Below are 19,324 nucleotides of genomic sequence, written 5' to 3' on the forward strand. Positions count from 1 at the left end.
GAGTTTCTTCTTGAAAGATTGATTTCAACGATCCTTTCAGCTTTTTATCCGGAATTTCTTCGTGAGCATCCTTCTTTTTGTGATGACCCGGGAATTTCCGATCAAATTTAAACTAAATCTTTATATAATCTCGACACAATAAGCGAAGTCTGTAAAGTTGAGTCTTAAAACTTGTGAACTATCTTTATGAATTCAATTTGATTTCGACTACTCCCGACGATTCACGAACCTATAAACGTAAAAAGAAATGTACATATAATTAACTACACATATAAGTAAGCATATATTGTAAAATAAATATAGTAGAGAACTAATAAGTGATTTAATTATTATGGAAGATAAATTAAAATAACTAAAATATGTTATTAAATGATTTCAAACATAAATCGTCAACGATTAATAATGTATTTAGTGTGTAATGTTATACTTTGAGTTTAAATTGTTTTGATGTATATAATTAATACATTTATCCAAGTATTGAATTTGGATATGTAAAAACATAATTATTTATAGTAATTTGAATATATATATATATATATATATATATATATATATATATATATATATATATATATATATATATATATATATATATATATATATATATATATATATATATATATATATATATATATATATGATACATAAACATGATTATTATTGTTAGTACTAATATTAAAATTTGTATTATTACTTTTAAAAGAAAATATATATAAGATCTAAGTTGTATTATTATTATTAATGTTATCAATAATAATATTAATATTACTATAACTAGTATTATTATTTATCATTATTCTAAAATACTTTTATTACTTAACAGAATTATTGCATTATTATTAATTAATATTATTTGTATTATTATTAATCATTATTACTAATAGGAGTATTATAATTAATTACAAGTATTAATTATATAACTTATGAAATCAAGTTCCATTATATGAAGCTGTTTAATGTCCACATCTGATTACAATTTTTTTCTTATTACTTGATTCCCTTTTCGACTTTTTCTGCTCACAATCTGTACTATGGTTGAACAATATTGATTTTATAATTGCTATAATACAAAAAGCTGTAACAACCCCATTCAGCTAAAAATCTTATTTATTTATTTAGGTATCTACTGAGCTTTAGTGTCGACACCATGCAAATCAAACGAGATACTCATATTATTGAGAATTCAAAATTTATCTGTATCAATATCAATCTTAATCACTTTCAATTGTCTTCATAAAAAAAAAAGAAATTAAACAGAATAAATAATTCTGCTTCGTTACCTCTGCTCTCCAAATATTTTTGCCAAACAACGAATTCGAAATTTATTTTGAAATCTATTATTGCAGTTTTGTTAGGAAGATACTAAAGGATCTTTCTGCAAAAATTCGTGTTTCAATTCTTCAAATTGAGTTTCAATTTTGGAGTCAAAGGTTTAAGAACAAAAAGTCAAAACTGTGTTCTTCAATTAAATTGAGGATTTATAAATCGTTTCTGTTAAAATTAAGAATGGAGGAAGTTTCTATGGATCAATTAGAACACAATTCATAACCGTGATCTAAAACCTCCTAAAAATCATATTTTGAGTTTGGGTTTTTATATTTTTAACGAACAGTATCTGTTCTTATTTTTTTTATTTATCGAATCTGTTAATTTGACAATAGTAATTCATTTTGCTTCATTTGGGAATTTCTAAAACTTGTTACATATGTCGTGCTTGCTGAGATTGACCTTTGGTTCGATTGAATGATTATTGAAGAAGATGATACAGAAATTTTACGGTTAAATAAAATGGGATAGGAAATAAAATAGAAAAATGGAATTAGTGTAATGGTTAAGTGTGTGGTGTATGAGCGGGAGGTCTCGGGTTCGATTCTTGTTCAAGGCAATTTTTTTTATAAAAGCTTTCCAAAGGTATAATCTTTATTTTATTTCTATTATTATTATTATTATTATTATTATTATTATTATTATTATTATTATTATTATTATTATTATTATTATTATTATTATTATTATTATTATTATTATTATTATTATTATCAATTTAGGTTAATATTATAAGTTATTATGAATATTAATTAATGACTACTAGTTATTATTGTTATCATTATTAATATATGTATTAGTCACCATTTATTATAATTAACATACCTATAATTACAATTATGGTTATTATTAGTATTAATATTGTTATTACTAATGTTATTACCATCAATAGTATTAATATTAAGTTGTATTCATATTAATTTTATAATTAGTAAAAAGATTGTTATTGTTATTAAGTATTAAGAATTATTATCAAAAGTATTATTTTCATTATCACAATTGTTAAATTTTTCTTTTTATTAAAAATTTCTATTATTAACATTATTATTATTATTAATATTATAAGTATTGTTATTAGTGTTAATATTATTATTACTACTAAAAATGAAAGGGCTATTATTATAAATATTATAATTATTACTATTATTACTGTTATCATTAAAATTATTATCATAACTATCATTAACTGTAAAATTAATATTTTTATAAGTATTATTATTAATATCATTGTTTTTTTATTAATATTATTATTATCACTAATAGAATTATTAACAGTATTATCCCTATTAAAATATTAAGTATTATCATTATCATTTTTATCACTACTAATAGTAATTGGTATCATTATAATTTTAATAAACAAATGATGTATATAAAAAAATATGTATATATTTAATACATATAACATAATAAAATTAATATTTCTATATAAAAAATGAATAAATGAAACATAAAAATTATTAATATAAAAAGGAAATAATTAATAAATTTATATATATAAATTGTTCGATTCCAATTATGTATGTTAATATATAATAAAATGATATAGGTTTGTGAATCGAAGGCCAACCCTGCATTGTTCAATATAGTCATATGTATTTTTACTACAAAATACATTTGGTGAGTTTCATTTGCCTTTTTACCCTTTATATTTTTGGGCTGAGAATACATGCACAACTTTTATAACTATTTTACGAAATAGACACAAGTAATCGAAATTACATTATATGGTTGAATGATTGAAACTGAATATGCCCCTTTTTAGTCCGGTAATCTAAGAATTAGGGAACATACACCCTAATTGACGCGAATCCTAAAGATAGATCTATCAGGCCCAACAAGCCCCATCTAAAGTACCGGATGCTTTAGTACTTCGAAATTTATATCATGTCCGAAGGAGGATCCCGGAATGATGGGGATATTCTTATATGCATATTGTGAATGTCGGTTACCAGGTGTTCAATCCATATGAATGATATTTTTGTCTCTATGCATGAGACGTATGTTTATGAGAAATGAAAATATGAAATCTTGTGGTCTATTAAAAATTATGAAATGATTATTTATGTTAAACTAATGAACTCACCAACCTTTTGGTTGACACTTTAAAGCATGTTTATTCTCATGTACGAAAGAAATCTTCCGCTGTGCATTTGCTCATATTAGAGATATTACTTGGAGTCATTCATGACATATTTCAAAAGACGTTGCATTCGAGTCGTTGAGTTCATCAAGATTATTTAAAGTCAATTAGAGTTACATATATTATGAAATAGTATGCCTGTCGTCAACTTTCGATGCAATGAAAGTTTGTCTTTTCAAAAACGAATGCAATGTTTGTAAAATGTATCATATAGAGGTCAAGTACCTCGCGATGTAATCAACTGTTGTGAATCATTTATAATTGATATGGACTTCGTCCGGATGGATTATGACGGGTCTTCACAGTTGGTATCAGAGCGGTGGTCTTAGTGAACCGGGTCTTGCATTAGTGTGTCTAACTGATAGTCGTTTGGATGCATTAGTGAGTCTGGACTTCGACCGTGTCTGCATGTCAAAAGTTTTGCTTATCATTTTTGTCGGAAATCATCTGCTTATCATTCTTAGGAAATTACATGCTCATTATTCTTAGTCTAGACACGTTTTACTGCATTGACTGCATGAAAAGTGTATAGACAAAATTCATATCTTAGCGTATCTGACAATTCATATCTTAGCGTATCTGTTACTGTAGACCTTGCCTGATATCTTTCGTAAATTTCTCCTTAATTTAAGGGATCCTGGTACTATATATATCTATGTAAATTATGCATTGAGAATACCATCCAACTATCAATTACTGTCACTAAACTGTTCATATATTCCTGAGATCGCGTAAGATGGCCTCTACGAATCGACCAAGTTCCTCTGACTCCGAAGACAGCGTGACAGGAGCACACCAATCAATCAACTATCGTGATTACTGGAGAAAATGGGGGTGGGTTCGCGACATACTCACCCTATGGAGAAGAGAAGAAGGTACTCCATATCATGAATCGAATCTACCACCTAACCATAGAGTACTCGACCCGCTCACCGGCGAATCTGTTCGCAACACCGTTTATACCCTTTTTGCCAGAATTTTTCATCTTGAGACTACCATTAACGAAACTAGAGAAGATATCCAATCTCTACCCCACACTGATAACCAACCAGGGTTAGTAGAAGAAGTTAAAGAACTCCGAGCTCGAGTGTTAACTTTAGAGAGCACGGTACACAGTTTGCAAGCACCAGCAGTTCACCAACACCAGTCACATCACCAACCTTAGCACCAACAGCACTAGTACCACCAACAACAACATCCGCATCACCAGCTTTGAACATCTCATTCTATACCTCGAGTATAATCATCATTCCACATGACGTTCTACATCATTTATCTTCGTTAGATATGATGATTATGTAAACTCTAATGTTTTAGAGATTATATATTCTTGTTCAAACGGTAAATCAAATGAGTTTAATATCATATCGATTCATTAAATCCATAATTACATCTGAAGAAAATATATATTTAAGTATGTTTTCATAAAGATTGTAATTAAAAATTCTTTTGTACAAACTGTTAACGGTGAAAATATTTTAACGGGTAGGTAATACCCGAGGAATATTTAGATTTCAAAATAATAAGTTACACTGTACATCCTTTGAATCTAATTCAACGGTTATATACTATCCTACTTACATCCACCGATATACAAATCCGTTCACCGCAGAATAACCCCTTTTCATTCAATTTCATATTTGGATTATGATCTATCAGAATTCAACAAGTGGCATAATGAAGAAATAATGGACACAATAAAAATTGATTAGAAACAGACTAACTAACAATATGAAATTTTGTTAAGAAACCACGCTAACAAGATCCTAGCTAACTGTTCCTAGCTAACTGTTAATTCTGTAACACATTTTATTTTATCGCAATTTATTTATCGCAATTTACATTCTCGCAATTTTATTTATCGTCATTTAATTTCTGTTATTTACTTTACGCACTTTATTTATCGTTATTTAATTTTTGTTATTTATTTTACGCATTTTAAATATCGGGACACGTATACAAAGTTTTGACATATCATATCGACGCATCTATATATATTATTTGGAATCACCATAGACACTCTATATGCAGTAATGCGGGAGTTAGCTATACAGGGTTGAGGTTGATTCTATATTAATATATATATTTTGAGTTGTGATCGAGTCTGAGACATGTACACGGGTCACGATACGTATTAATTAATTTGATTATTATGTAGTAAACTATATATGAATTATTATTTGTACACTGCAAATTGTGGACTATCAACATTGGACAATTAAAATGAATTAAAATATTGATTATAACATATGAAACTAAACAATTCTTCAAGTTGCCACTTGATTTCATCTTAAACCTCATTTGTATCTTGACGATTACAATCTGCGTTCAAACCTTTCATGATTCTTGAAAACACCTCAATCGATAGGATGAATCAACCGCACTTTATCTATGGAAGGAAAGATTTATGCTTATAGTTATGAACCTGAGAAACTCTCGGCAACTGAGTAAAAGTTTAACACGTAGCCGCGTTAGATCCTTTGGCATTTATTAACAAAAATAATTTTGCGATCCCTTTTCAAAGTTGCCAATTTTGTCACAGCTCCAGCAAGTCAACTTCGACTTTTCATTCAAAGTAGCCTAACTATAATCCTGATATATATACGATTACCCTTTTGATACCGAAGAATTCTTTTATATTCCACCATATTACCAGCAAACGTATCAGCAACCTCGTTGCTTCTTGGCTTAAATCTCTCTGAAAAATCATTTTATTTATTCATTGAAACCCTATCATGTACTCATCCGCATCTTGTAACGAGAACTGCCATACCAATTACCGGGAATCAGCAATCAGTACTTTGAAAACTCACAGCATATCTACATCAATAGTTATATGTATGACATTTATCTCTTAGAATTATGATCTTTCATTCTGAAATTCTGAAAAGCACTCAATCTACATATCAATACTCTGAATGTTGAAAAAGCTGAATGAAGCAGCAGAAACCGTAGACAACTGTAAACGACCTTAATCATCGAAAGTTTGATGATAAAGAAGAGTATGTTGGAAAAGCTCATAAAAGTTGGAACTGGAAAATGGATTGAGCTAACCATGAAGGAGACCAAGGACAAATACAAGGACCATACCCTATATTCAAAGAATTCAGATAATTCTGGATCCGTTGAAATCTTTAGGGAATATCTTGCTCCGAAGTCATGTTAAAATCTTGCGGAAAATCTTTCTCCATCAACCATCGAACTTAGAAATTCCAAAAATATCATCATCAATATCTTCGATATTTCTGAGGATATTTTCAAAAATATTCTCGTCCGAAATTATATACCTCTTCGTGCTTCCTGTGTATCATTATATTGGAAACATTCAAGAGAAAATTTAGTACCGAAAAGCAGGTTATGCGAAACTATGAAGAAAGCCGTGAACAAATCACAAAGAATAAGTTTGACTTCAAAGAATCTAAATGATTCAATGTCTACTGAAGTCTTTCGCGAATATCTTGCTCGTTACTCTAAACCCTTGCAGACAATAGTCTCCATCATTCTCTGATCTTAGATATTCAAAGATATTATCGTATCTTTCATTAGAAATATCCTCCATATTTCTGAAGATATTTTTATAATTATTCCTATCTGAAATCATTAATCTTTTCGTGCTATCAGTGTTACATCATATAGAAACTGTTAGTTTCTATATTCTGTAAACTTTCGAGTCTAAAATATGAATATTTTTGAAGTAGTGTTGGGAACTGTTGCACGAGTTAGTATAATATAATGACACTTGATCAACGTGATTATATTACAGTAAGTCATGCTGAGTTCTAATGAAATGTGATGATGGTTCACAGTAGATCATACCGTCATCATGTGGCATGTTACATAACTCTTTCATTCTACTTAACTTCTGAACATATCAAGAAAATGTATTCTTGATGGATCTATCTTCCGTGATGTTCATAAATTTGAAAATCAAATCGTGATATCACGTTCTTTCCTGCTTAGAACATTATAATCATTCAAAACTCTATATCTACGAAATTCTGGACCATTATTCGCTTGATTTAAAGTTGAGAAGAGAAAACAAAAGAATGAATCTCCGAAATAGAAATGGGGGTTATAAATCACAGCAAATAGGAGAGAGCATTAACTATGAATGACAATGATTATTAAAGACAGAAGCAGGGACTTGGAAATTTAAAGGAAAATATAACACCCGATAACAACACATAAATTATAAACTGTGTATATCAATGTTTATCGCAACATAAAGACACGGGAGAATTAAAACATTATAATTCCAAGGGCGAAGTAGAAGAAAGCAGATTCCTCTGGTGGAAGTTGGAAAAGGAGAATGATTGTTGTGATAGTAAGGATGAGGACAAGGATCAGAACTAGATTAAGCATTTCAGAATCTTTTGGATGTATGAAACAAGAAGGAAAGTATATGAATGGTAAGAATAATGGAATGGAAGAGTTTAATTTATAATGGAAATATCAGACAGAGTAATCGAAACAGATCACCGTAATTAATTAAAGAGATCTTAATTTCCTTATTCGCCGAAGAATCAGATCTTATAGATTTTCAAAGATTTTCTTTTAAATCCCTTGAATTCCGGAATTCAACCCTGACTCTGTCAAAAGTTAAGACGCACCTTAAATTCTAAATTCAACCATTACCACGTCAAAGGTTAAGACGAATCTTTACTTATCCTATTTCAATCTTTTTGTGATAATTTCACTCGTACGCTTCAAATAACTGAGTTGTTTTATTCAAATCACCTGATGGTGATAAAACTTTAATTATTGATTTAAATTTGTCATGAAAACATTTTTATTGTTAGCCATGACGACCTCACTCAAATTTCGGGACGAAATTTCTTTAACGGGTAGGTACGGTGATGACCCGGGAATTTCCGATCAAATTTAAACTAAATCTTTATATAATTTCGACACGATAAGCAAAGTCTGTAAAGTTGAGTCTTAAAACTTGTGAACTATCTTTATGAATTCAATTTGATTTTCGACTACTCCTGACGATTCACGAACCTATAAACGTAAAAAGAAATGTACATATAATTAACTACACATATAAGTAAGCATATATTGTAAAATAAATATAGTAGAGAACTAAAAAGTGATTTAATTATTATGGAAGAAAAATTAAAATAAATAAAATATGTTATTAAATGATTTCGAACATAAATCGTCAATGGTTAATAATGTATTTAGTGTGTAATGTTATACTTTGAGTTTAAATTGTTTTGATGTATATAATTAATACATTTATCCAAGTATTGAATTTGGATATGTAAAAACATAATTATTTATAGTAATTTGAATATATATATATATATATATATATATATATATATATATATATATATATATATATATATATATATATATGATACATAAACATGATTATTATTGTTAGTACTAATATTAAAATTTGTATTATTACTTCTAAAAGAAAATATATATAAGATCTAAGTTGTATTATTATTATTAATGTTATCAATAATAATATTAATATTACTATAACTAGTATTATTATTTATCATTATTCTAAAATACTTTTATTACTTAACAGAATTATTGCATTATTATTATTAATTAATATTATTTGTATTATTATTAATCATTATTACTAATAGGAGTATTATAATTAATTACAAGTATTAATTATATAACTTATGAAATCAAGTTCCATTATATGAAGCTGTTTGATGTCCACATCTGATTACAATTTTTTTCTTATTACTTGATTCCCTTGTCGACTTTTTCTGCTCACAATTTGTACTATGGTTGAACAATATTGATTTTATAATTGCTATAATACAAAAAGCTGTAACAACCCCATTCAGCTAAAAATCTTATTTATTTATTTAGGTATCTGCTGAGCTTTAGTGTCGACACCATGCAAATCAAACGAGATACTCATATTATTGAGAATTCAAAATTTATCTGTAGCAATATCAATCTTAATCACTTTCAATTGTCTTCATAAAAAAAAAAGAAATTAAACAGAATAAATAATTCTGCTTCGTTACCTCTGCTCTCCAAATATTTTTTCCAAACAACGAATTTGAAATTTATTTTGAAATCTATTATTGCAATTTTGTTAAGAAGATACTAAAGGATCTTTCTGCAAAAATTCGTGTTTCAATTCATCAAATTGAGTTTCAATTTTGGAGTCAAAGGTTTAAGAACAAAAAGTCAAAACTGTGTTCTTCAATTAAATTGAGGATTTATAAATCGTTTCTGTTAAAATTAAGAATGGAGGAAGTTTCTATGGATCAATTAGAACACAATTCATATTTTAACCGTGATCTAAAACCTCCTAAAAATCAAATTTTGAGTTTGGGTTTTTATATTTTTTCTCGAACGAACAATATCTGTTCTTATTATTTTTTTTATCGAATATGTTAATTTGACAATAGTAATTCATTTTGCTTCATTTGGGAATTTCTAAAACTTGTTACATATGTCGTGCTTGCTGAGATTGACCTTTGGTTCGATTGAATGATTATTGAAGAAGATGATACAGAAATTTTACGGTTAAATAAAATGGGATAGGAAATAAAACAGAAAAATGGAATCAGTGTAATGGTTAAGTGTGTGGTGTATGAGCGGGAGGTCTCGGGTTCGATTCTCGTTCAAGACAATTTTTTTTATAAAAGCTTTCCAAAGGTATAATCTTTATTTTATTTCTATTATTATTATTATTATTATTATTATTATTATTATTATTATTATTATTATTATTATTATTATTATTATTATTATTATTATTATTATTATTATTATTATTATCAATTTAGGTTAATATTATAAGTTATTATGAATATTAATTAATGACTACTAGTTATTATTGTTATTATTATTAATATATGTATTAGTCACCATTTATTATAATTAACATACCTATAATTACAATTATGGTTATTATTAGTATTAATATTGTTATTACTAATGTTATTACCATCAATAGTATTAATATTAAGTTGTATTAATATTAATTTTATAATTAGTAAAAAGATTGTTAATGTTATTAAGTATTAAGAATTATTATCAAAAGTATTATTTTCATTATCACAATTGTTAAATTTTTCTTTTTATTAAAAATTTCTGTTATTAACATTATTATTATTATTAATATTATAAGTATTGTTATTAGTGTTAATATTATTATTACTACTAAAAATGAAAGGACTATTATTATAAATATTATAATTATTACTATTATTATTGTTATCATTAAAATTATTATCATAACTATCATTAACTGTAAAATTAATATTTTTATAAGTATTATTATTAATATCATTGTTTTTTTTATTAATATTATTATTATCACTAATAGAATTATTAACAGTATTATCCCTATTAAAATATTAAGTATTATCATTATCATTTTTATCACTACTAATAGTAATTGGTATCATTATAATTTTAATAAACAAATGATGTATATAAAAAAATATGTGTATATTTAATACATATAACATAATAAAATTAATATTTCTATATAAAAAATGAATAAATGAAACATAAAAATTATTAATATAAAAAGGAAATAATTAATAAATTTATATATATAAATTGTTCGATTCCAATTGTGTATGTTAATATATAATAAAATGATATAGGTTTGTGAATCGAAGGCCAACCCTGCATTGTTCAATATAGTCATATGTATTTTTACTACAAAATACATTTGGTGAGTTTCATTTGCCTTTTTACCCTTTATATTTTTAGGCTGAGAATACATGCACAACTTTTATAACTGTTTTACGAAATAGACACAAGTAATCGAAATTACGTTCTATGGTTGAATGATCGAAACTGAATATGCCCCTTTTTAGTCTGGTAATCTAAGAATTAGGGAACAGACACCTTAATTGACGCGAATCCTAAAGATAAATCTATCGGGCCCAACAAGCCCCATCCAAAGTACCGGATGCTTTAGTACTTCGAAATTTATATCATGTTCGAAGGAGGATCCCGGAATGATGGGGATATTCTTATATGCATATTGTGAATGTCGGTTACCAGGTGTTCAATCTATATGAATGATATTTTTGTCTCTATGCATGGGACGTATGTTTATGAGAAATGGAAATATGAAATCTTGTGGTCTATTAAAAATTATGAAATGATTATTTATGTTAAACTAATGAACTCACCAATCTTTTGGTTGACACTTTAAAGCATGTTTATTCTCAGGTACGAAAGAAATCTTCCGCTGTGCATTTACTCATATTAGAGATATTACTTGGAGTCATTCATGACATATTTCAAAAGACGTTGCATTCGAGTCGTTGAGTTCATCAAGATTATTTAAAGTCAATTATAGTTACATATATTATGAAATAGTATGCCTGCCGTCAACTTTCGATGCAATGAAAGTTTGTCTTTTCAAAAACGAATGCAATGTTTATAAAATGTATCATATAGAGGTCAAGTACCTCGCGATGTAATCAACTGTTGTGAATCGTTTATAATCGATATGGACTTCGTCCGGATGGATTAGGACGGGTCTTCACACTTTTTGACTGCCATGAGTTTCTTTTCTCGAATCTTCACTGGTTCTGCTCCCTTTCTCAGAACCTTTATTCATAGAGACTTTGCTCTAGTTTTTTTTTTTTTTTTTTTTTTTTTTTTGAAAGAATCTTTTGCTTTTCTCTTCGAGGTCTCCTTTACTAAGCTAGTAAAACATCAAATTTCCAAAGATTTCACCAAATTTTACCCTAAAATCTCAACTAATGAGTCGAGAGCCAAAAACTATCCAAAATGCCTCAATCAAGCCTAAAAACTAACACAAATTAATCACATTATCTATCTAAGCATAAAGGAATCCAAAATTGAGTCAAAAACAAGGTTTTTCTAAAAAGTCAAAAATTTGACCATAGGAGAAAATTCGAATTTTCATCAAGAAAGAGTACCTTTTGTGCGAAATTGACGATGGAATCGAGTTTAGGAGGCTAGAGAGAACAAGTTTCGAGCTTTAATTTGTTGAATTTGGTTGAGTTTTGAGTGTGGTGGTGGTGTGTGGGGTGTGTCGGCCGAAGGAGCAGGGAAGGGGAAGAAGAAAGCCAAAAAGAAAAGAGAAAGAAGAAAGAAAAGAGAAGGAAAAAGGAAAAGAAAATGCCCGTGTGGCTCGCGGGCTTATTTCCCCGACCCGACTTGCACAATTTTTTAATTTTTTATGATTTTAAAATTTTAAAGGGTTTTGAGAAAAGATAGATAAAATTTTACCTCGGATTTAATCCTGGTTATTTTATTTTATTTTTTCATATTTTCTAAGATATATTATTAACTAAAATAAGAAAAGACAACTGAAAATTGAAATATTTTATTTTTATTAAAAACACAAATTACACAGGGTCTACAACTAAATTTCAGAAATGAAGCGGAAAGAAAGACAAGTTTAAAGCTTCTTTGACCATCCAGAGTAAATCAGCGGAGTGTATTGAAAACATTTCGAAATCTCTTAACATCTTGCACTCACGCTTCTGTAAATCTCCGATATCGTCCATAAGTTTAACCAAAGCCCTTTTAACTTTCTTATTGTTCGAAATTCCATCCCTTGGCCCAGTATCTCTATAATTTAGTTCAAAAAGAAGTTTTGCCACTGTGTCTTGAAATAAAAGATCTTCCGCGCAGTCAGGATCACCGATAGTAAATTTAAAGTTTAAAGATATTTCTCGAATGATCTTCCTTTGCGGGGTTGTAAATGGAAATTTTGACATAGTGAGAATCTGCACGAGTTCTGAATATACTTCCTTTCTTTTTGTGAAGAAATTCTGATGTATTCTTTCCTCGATAGAATCCGGAAAAGCTTCAATTAATCTTTTGATGAGAAATGAGGCTGGATCAAAGTAAAAGAAATCTCAGTTTCCGTAGGTTGAAATAGGGTTAGGTTTCTTGCTTTCAATCTAAAATTCTAATTCAGAGATCATTGCCGAGACATAACGGTTTATATGAATTGGAGAAATTTCCTTATTAGTGAAGTGAGGGAGAAAACTGACGAATGACTCTAAATCGAATTTGAAATTAATTTCTGCATCCCGATACTTGACGAAAAGGTCATCCCCACATTCTTTTAATAGTTTGTGAAGAGAACGAGTCTGAGAACGCAGCTCTTTTAACAAATTGATTTGAAATGTTGAAAATGGGAAATCTGAGGAATAGAGGTGCCTAATGAATTTTCTATAGACGTCTAACCTTCTGCTAGGATTTAACCGATTTCCAATAAACGGAGCTTTTATTTTATCAGGGTTTCGTATCTTTTTAGGATTAAATTCGAACAAGTCTGGATAATTGAAAATAGTTGGATATTCTTTACTTATCTCATCTTCCATAATCAGGAGTTTGTTAAGACTGAGCCTCCCTTTTGGATTGTAAAGAGGGTCGAATCCTGGTTCATTTGAGTAAAACTTTTCCAAAAGCAATGAAATCTCCAAGTCAGATGAAACTCTCCGGCTTCTTGGACTACAAGAATCAAGAACTAAGCCTTGATGAGACTCATCAGGGTTTAGATTTGTTTTAGGTTTATAAAGAAAAACTTCGCCGATTTCCGAAGTTGTGGGAGAGCAACTGCCATTCGCACTTTCTTCGTAGTCGGTTAAGTTGGAAACTACAGAAATTAAAACCATAATTAATATTTTATTTTTATAATTTGAAAAGGGTTTATTATAATGGCGACTTTAAATCCTATACAGACAAACTCTCTGCTTGTTAAGCATGTGTGTTTCTTGTCAATTTATCTTTGAAACAAGTGGCCAGGCAGACAACGGAGAGGCAGGATCCTTTTGGTTCCAATATAATTGGAGACTGTTCAGAAAATCCAATAACCAAGTCCGTGTATAATTGTCTTTCTTAGACACTACTCAAGAATCTCAGATATCTTGATAGAACCAACGATTACCTTAACATACGGAAATTTAGGTCCCCGGCAGCGACGCCAAAAACTTACTTCTCCTCGTGATATGGCCGAAACGGACGGTTTTATTTTCACGGTTTCGTTAGGCCGCGGTACGTCAGAGTCAGCTACCACGAGGGTGAGTAGTGGTTGTTTTATTATTTATATTTAGCTGGGGTTCCAAGCTATAACTCACCTACTTGTCTTCCTTTTAACGAGTAAGTAGTAAATATAGGTTTCAAGTTTTTAAATTACAGTCTGTTGGTGAAGCATGGGATAAAGTCCAAAGGTTAAATAAACGTATGAAATCATCTTAATGAAAAATGTTGAGTTACTTAACTTGTCGATATCCAACATCTAAGTTATTTACACTCCACGTTCTTATTTTCATATTAAATAAAATGAAAGTTAACATAGTTATCTTATGAAGGTCACGAGGAAAATATTATAAAACATGCCTTGGAAATTAAACAGGAATTTCCACTAACCCTTGTCTAGTTCCCGTTAATTGACACAGTTGTTCTTACTTATAAATCACTTTACCATTTTCCGAATGTTGTCAAAAAGAATAGATTTCTTAAATCACAGTGGACCTCATAACATAGGCCCGTAATCATATCATAATGTATCTGATAATTCAATCATTTGATATTATCTCTTAATTCTGTCGATAAATATATCGAAACAAATACGTTCATGTAAAGTATCATATATCTAATACTTTGTTAATGTTTTCAGTTAATATTATATATTATATATACATATCTATATACTCATAATTGTTCGTGAATCGTCGAACACGGTCAAAGGTAATTGATTACATGAATGTAGTTCCAAACTTTTTGAGATTCAACATAACAAATTCTGCTTATCGTGTCGGAAACATATAAAGGTTAAGTTTAAATTTGGTCGGAAATTTCCGGGTCGTCACAGTACCTACCCGTTAAAGAAATTTCGTCTCGAAATTTGATCGAGGTCGTCATGGCTAACTATAAAAATGTTTTCATGACGAATATGAGTTGATAAATAGAGTTTTATCATCATTGAGTAATATAGATAAAACAATTTGATTACGCGAAGAGTATAAGTGAAGCTATCGCAAGAGAGTGAAATGAGTAAACGTATATTTGTTTTAACCGATGACGTAGTTATGATTGATTTCCGGAATTCATGGGATTTAAAGACAATCTTTGCAATAAGATTTGGTTCTTCGGCGATTAAGGAAATCATGATCTTCTTTGATTAAATGCGATAATCTGTCTCGATTTCTCTGTCTGATATTTTACTATAAATCCACCCTCTTCATTTCTTTATTTCCACAGCTCACACCTTCTAGTCTTTCTCCCCAATTCATACTTTAAAGCATTCGTTAATATGCTTTATCCAGTATTAATTCTTGATATACTCTTAACTTTCATATCTGTCATTCTTCTTTTTCATCTACCACCGGAGGAAGTTATTTTCTTCTACCATTACCTAGGGGTTATTGTGTTTTTCATTCTCCCGTGTCTTTATATTGATATACACATTGATATACACGGTTTGTAATTTCGAGGTTGTTATTGGGCTTTATATTCTCCATTATATTTCGGAGCTTCATGCTTTCGTTTTCTCTTCCCGGCCTTAAGTCAAGCGAATAATGGTCCAGAATTCGTAGATATGAATTTTTGGATGAACATAGTTAATGTTCCAAGAAGAAAATTGTAATGGCACGATCTTAATTTGGCAAATTACCAGAATATCCGAAAATATAGAGCTATCAAGATGATATGTTCTTAATATGTTTGGAAATTGGGTAGAATGTAAGAGTCGTGTAAATAGTACATGATGACGGTATGTTCTGTGAATCATCACATTCCATTAGAAACTCAGCATGACTTACTGTAATATAATCACGTTGATCAAGTGTCATTATATTATACTAACTCATACTTCAGTTCCCAACACTACTTCAAAAACATTCCTATTTTAAATTCAATTTTTTTTAGAATTTAGAAACTAACACAGTTTCTTTTTATGTTGTAACATAGATATTGCGAAGAGATAAAAGATTTCGGATAAGAATAGTTGTGAAAATATCTTCAGGAATATCGAAGATATTATAATAAAAGATACGATAATATGGATGATGAAGAAGATTTGTATGTGAAGGTTTAGAATAAGAAGTAAGGTGTTTGCTAACGATTTCAGTAGACACTGAATCATTTGGATCCTTTGAAGGCAGGTTTAGTCTTTGTGATTAGTCCACAGCCTCCTTCATGGTCTGCTCAATCCGTTTTCCAGTTTTAAACCTTCTCTTTTTCTCAGCTTTACCACCATACTATTCTTTATCATCAAACTTTTGACTGTTAAAGTCGTTTACAGTTTTTGCTGCTTCATCAGTATTTTTCCAATTTCGGAGAACTAGTTCATAGTTTGGGATGTTTTTCAGAAAATTCACATTCGAAGTATGTAAGTCTAGGAGATAGACGTTATATGTATAACTTTTGACGTAAAATTGTCGTGAAATTCAAAATACTGATTGCTAATTCCCAGTAGTTGGTGTGACAATTATTGTTACAGGATGTAGGTGAGTACATGATGGGGTTTTAATGAATAAGTATAGTGGCTTTTCGGAGAGGCTTAAGTCGAAGGTTAATGAAGTTGTTGATAAGTTTACTGCTAATGTGGCGAGATATGAAAGGTTCCCCGGTAACAATGATGAATGGGTAATTGTTATAATAAGGTTTATTCGTATAAACAAATGAAGGTGATTTGCTGGAGCTGTGACAAAACTGTCTATTTTGGAAAGAGATTGAAAAATTATATTTGATAATAAATATCAAAGGATCTGACACGGATACGTGTTAAACTATAACTTTGGTTTCGAGAGCTTTTCAGGTGCATGACATTGGTTAATTTGTGGTTGGATCATCATCTCGCATGTCTTTAGGAATTTTGAAGTGTTTGAACACATATTGTAATTGTTAATATACATATGATGTTCTAAGATTTTGAATGATACAAATATTTTTGTGAGTTCCATGAATAGAAATGAGGTTCTAGGACAGTTTTGAAGTTAATGTATAGTTTTGAAAGATGTAGGAATCTAAGAGTGATGATTTCGATTATGTCTTGAATCGAATTCTGAGATTTCAAAATCAGAATATGTAATTAGATTTTGAATGAGTATGGTTGTTTTGATTTCTATAAAAGAATGTATATTGTTGTGAAAGTAGGGAGTATAATGGATGATTTGCTGAATCAGATTCGAAGAATGTAACATATTAATTGTGAATTTATATATCTCTCGGGTATTACCTACCCGTTAAAAAAAATTTCACAATTAATATTTTGTACAAAAGAATTTTATTACAGTCTTTATGGAAATATATATGTGTATATTTCTTCAGTTGTAATATTGATTTAATGAGTTAATATTAAATTAAACTCATTTGATTTATGGTTAAGGCTAGGATAGATAATTTCTAAACTTTAGAAATTACATAATCGCCGTAAAATGTTTCCCCAATGAAGTTATGAATCAATACTTCATCGTTGTGGTATTCCTTGGTATCTACATGGCGTATGACGTCGATGCTCGTGGGACAGATTGTGAAGTTGAGGTTTGCGATGCGGTTGTTGTTGGTGGTGGTAATGGTACTATTGATGTTATTGATGGTGGTACTGGTTATGCTGCTGGTGCTGCTGCTGGTGTTTGTAACCTTTGCACCATATTCTCCAAAGCCACTACCCGAGCGCGAAGCTCGTTGACTTCTTCTATTACACCGAGGTGATTGTCGGTTCAGACGAGCGGATAAATAAGATCTAGAATTTGGTGTAGTATATAATCATGACGAGATACTCTGGAAATGAGAGAGAAAATGGTGTTTCGGACAGGTTCACCGGTAAGTGCTTCAGGTTCATTGCCAAGAGGGCAATGTGGTGGATGAAAGGGATCACCTTCTTCTTGTCTCCAATGGTTAAGTAGATTACGAACCCATCCCCAATTCATCCAGAATAGATGATGGCTAATTGGTTGATCCATTTCGGTCAAGCTGCTTTCGGAGCTCATGTGGAAATCCATATCGGCATAGCTGTCGGAATCCGAGGAACTCGAACTGGTTGAGGGATCCATCTTGTATGATCTGGGAAAGAATTTTTGGTATGAAATAGATTATAGAATTTAGATTTGGTATTCTTCAATACATAATTTACATATGTATATATAATACCAAAATCCCATAAATTACGGAGGAATCTTTGAAAAATGTCAGTCAAAGTTCACAGTAACAGATATGCTAAGATAAGAATTCGTCTATACACTATTATGCAATAGATGTAGGAAAACGTGTCTAGACTTAAGAATGATAAGCAGATAATTTCCTAAGGATGGTAAGTAGATGATTTCTGACTAAAAATGATAAGCAAAACTTTTGACATGCAAACACGGTCGAAGTCCAGACTCACTAATGCATCTTAACAACTACCAGTTAGACATACTAATGCAAGACATGGTTCGCTAAGACCACCGCTCTGATACCAACTGAAAGGACCCGTTCATATACATTATAAACGATTCACAATAGTTGATTACATCACGAGGTATTTGACCTCTATATGATACGTTTTACAAATATTGCATTCGTTTTTAAAAGACAAACTTTCTTTACATCAAAAATTAACGGTATGCATACCATTTCATATTACATCCAACTATAATTGACTTAATATTAATCTTGATTAACTCAACGACTCGAATGCAACATCTTTCAAAGTATGTCATGAATGACTCCATGTAATATCCATAAAATGAGCTAATGCACAGCGGAAGATTTCTTTAATACCTGAGAATAAACATGCTTTAAAGTGTCAACCAAAAGGTTGGTGAGTTCATTAGTTTATCATAATCAATCATTTCCGTAATAGTTATAGACCACAAGATTTCAGTTTCCATAAATATCCGTACACTTGCAAGTGTATAAAAGTATTCT

The sequence above is a fragment of the Rutidosis leptorrhynchoides genome, chromosome 6, assembly GCF_046630445.1.
Source record: "Rutidosis leptorrhynchoides isolate AG116_Rl617_1_P2 chromosome 6, CSIRO_AGI_Rlap_v1, whole genome shotgun sequence".
NCBI lineage: Eukaryota > Viridiplantae > Streptophyta > Magnoliopsida > Asterales > Asteraceae > Rutidosis > Rutidosis leptorrhynchoides.